The sequence below is a fragment of the Penaeus chinensis genome, chromosome 7 (genome assembly GCF_019202785.1).
Source record: "Penaeus chinensis breed Huanghai No. 1 chromosome 7, ASM1920278v2, whole genome shotgun sequence".
In the NCBI taxonomy this organism is placed as follows: domain Eukaryota; kingdom Metazoa; phylum Arthropoda; class Malacostraca; order Decapoda; family Penaeidae; genus Penaeus; species Penaeus chinensis.
Genome location: NC_061825.1, coordinates 45,405,108 through 45,408,576, shown reverse-complemented (window position 1 = coordinate 45,408,576; position 3,469 = coordinate 45,405,108). Strand labels below are relative to the sequence as shown.

General features: G+C 34.4%; 1 protein-coding gene across 46 annotated transcripts in view; it reads left to right on the top strand.

Moving 5' to 3' along the window:
* LOC125027623 (Down syndrome cell adhesion molecule-like protein Dscam2) overlaps nt 1-3,078 on the top strand; it is a 384,720-nt gene extending 381,642 nt beyond the window's left edge. For all 46 annotated transcript variants that reach the window (XM_047616773.1, XM_047616756.1, XM_047616767.1 and 43 more), the window contains one exon: nt 1-3,078. This exon is cut by the window's left edge and continues 1,721 nt beyond it. The gene's annotated coding sequence lies outside the window, so the exon portion shown is untranslated.
* Nucleotides 3,079-3,469: the final 391 nt, after the last annotated feature.

The window sequence follows — 3,469 nt, the reverse complement described above, 5'->3', positions numbered from 1 at the left end:
ATTTCTCCTGTATCTGACAATAGCCATTATATATCTTCTGGTAATGTTTTGGTGGTTATTCATTGAGTCGATCAAAGTGGACATGCAGAAAAGCTTGAAGTTGCAAGAGTGTTGATGGGTGATAGAGCCTCTGATGATTGAGGAGAGGAAGCGCACTTCATCCTTTCCAGTAAATGAAAGATAGAAAAAAGGCAATTAACACTCTGCACTTACTTCATTGTCCACTTTCAACCAGAAGATCAGTGAAGGCTCCAGAATATGCCAACATGTCACATAAGCTCAAGTGTTGACCATGTAGTCCCCAGTAAATGTTGCCAGTATAATCTTTGCCTGTCCTCAACTAAGCAGACTTTACATTATTGATTTGCATTTCATTAGTAATGATAATATCAAGGTGTAATACCACCAGAACTAGAGAGGTCATGCTTTCTATCTATGCATATGTACTATTAAAAATAAAAAAAGATCAGAAGAGAAAATTCCCCAAAAGTATATAATGCTCAAACTCTTGAGTAGATAAACGAATGCTTTTTTCTACTGCTTTTAGGTAGGATTAATCCATGTTGAAAACTCAGTATTAGGCAATATAGGCATACATGCAAGACATTCAAAGCACCTTTCTTGGATTTTAATTCCATCAATGACAATTTTTGTATGTATGTTAAGTATTGTCTATCTGTTATTAATTTCTTTGTACCATTTCTATACATATAGGATATGTGTGATTAAGCTTCATAGTAGACAGTGCTTGTTGTTACTCAACCAGGGAGGACGGGTGCTAATGGGAGGGGGACACAGCAGAAGCTCCTAAATGACAATACCAGGAGAGTGAGTCTTCAGTTTTTTTATGATGAAGAAATTAGCTGACACAAAGAGAATCTGTGATAAACTCTTTTGTGTTGTGATAAGGAAGTGAGGCCAATTTTTGTCATGTACTTTATTTTTCTGAGTCATTATTAGTGGAAGCTATTAAATTGTAAAGGAATATAGTTTTCAGATCTGTGTGTATGCGTAACTGATATCCACAGACTGACTCAAGTATAATGAAAAGCCCATGTAAGATCAGGATCACTGTTCTTGTTCCATGACTATATCTGACAATTTTTTAGGGGGATAAACTTGTCCAGATAAGTATGGAGCATCACTGAAAAAAGTTTCAGTGATTCTGATCTTCTTGTCTTGACGTTCTTCTCAACAGGAAAATAAAGCAAGTTCTTATGTACTAAACGTCATGTGGACAAAAATTTAGTCTAGTGTATGGTTTACATATAATTATTGTTGAAACTTCCAAGATGAGTATTCTACCTGTAGAGAAAGAAATGCACAATTTTTTATTTTTTTTTATATATATTTAACATGCTAGAAGTGAAAAGCAAAATTGGCTCATATATGAGATGTCCCCCTACCCAGTAGTTTTGTCTCTCTCTGTAGATTAGAATTACACAGCCATTGTTTCCTTTTATAGTAATGTCAATGTAACCACGCATTAAAGGTTATTGATACTTAAACACTGGGATTGCTAGATGTTTAATTATACTGTAGCGGGTAGGAGAACTTCAAGTATTACCACTGCATGAATTGTACCACATTGACATTATATAACCAAGTTATCATGGTAAACATCACTGTTGAACATTTGGAAAGCGGCATGAAATTAACTAATGAAGTGATGAAGTGTCTTCATCAGTTAATCAATGTATGCTGATTACCAGTTTAACAAGAAGACAAGTTGTAATCATAGCACTTTGTTCTCAAAGGCTAACTTATCCTGTGTTTTAAATAGGGAATTTAGCTTTGTGACAAAATATGATGCAAATTTAGTCTGCAAGTTGTTTACTGTTGACACTCCGGTATAAACATTATAAACATTTAAACATTCTCTGTGTACTCTGAAAGCTGTGTTGCTTGATTCTGTTAGAAGTTGCATATGCTTAGAACTAGTACTGAATATCTGATACCTCACATCAGACATGTGAATAGAAACAGCAGATATGTTTCCATATTCCTGTTCTTCTAAGAATATGAATTATAACATATTTATAAATGATACTTATTTATAAATATTTCACCATCAAGATCCACTGACACAAAAGGGATGCAATGGCTTTGGATATAACAGTGCTAAGTTCTGAACATTTGAAATTTCTGTCTGTTTCTCGTATACTTTTGTGAAATTGTGTTAGCCTGTGTTACCATGGGCTTTAAATATATAAATCTGCCTAAAGGAAGACAATTTGTGCGAGAATCAGATAAAAGATGAATTTATATCAGCTTAGAAAAAAAAAATTGTATAGTGATCTTGTGCATGCAAGTTCTACCATATGAGGAGGGTGCTTGTTGTAAGGAACTTTCTCCACATCACAAAACCAGGGGATTGCACTCCCTGAAGTTAGGAATTTTGACAGCACAACAATTTACCAGGAGTTGTGGAGTTATAGGTTATGTTTTGCCCTTATTGCTGTAAGGGACCATATACTTGCCCAGTTATTTATGTCATCCCAATTGTGAAGGCATAGAAGTGATATCGTAAGATACAGATGAATGTTTCAGTGGTAGTTCATACTTGTCAGGCTTGTGGAGTATTCATGGAATAGTGTTTTGATTTGACCTAAGGATGAGCAAATTACCTCTGCAATGAACAAGATGTGAACTCCAGGAACTGAATTTAATGTCTCATGTAACTATAAAGGATGGATGCTTATGGTAATTTTCAAAGCTAGGTTTGCTTATGTTGTTATTTGGTGACTGTAGAGTGTTTAAGAAAAGTAATGCTAAGCAACTCTTCCTGAGGGCAGATTACAAGTGTTATAAGACAGTTCTGGTTATTTTTCACTTTTTTGCAAGCAGTAGATGCTCAGGACTCACAGTATTTTGTTGTCATAATTCTGTTAAATAGTAAATTGCCCAATTTGGGGGTAATGTGTCAGGCAACCAGAACCTCTCATCTCACTTGTAATTTGTGTTGCGACAAGGGACTTTGCGCCTTACTGATTGAAGGTCAATGTCGCTCGTCACTTCACATTTTCTACCAAATATAGTGTAAACAATTATGTATCATGAAATAAACCATGAGAAATATTTTTTTTTTCATTACACCAATCTATATATTTTTTTATAATCCAGATAACTACATGCTTCATATTATATGCAAACTTTATCAGTTTTCAGAACTGTGACAAATAAAAAATACATTTTATGAAACAACTACATTTAGACTTTATTGCCATTTTTTTTTCTATACAAAGAAAACATTTCCACAGAAATAACATTCACAAGGTGTCATAGACTCATATTTTTGTTATTTGCAATGCACTATTCTGGCAATTTGACTTTTGATTTAAAAATGTCTGAACTTCAAGGTTCTTCAAACAACTTAGGAGATGGAGACTAAGGTCCAATGTAAAGGATGACCCTACCTTGCACCTCAGCCCTTGCCTCAACTGATTTTGCATGGTCTTTTCTTTTATCC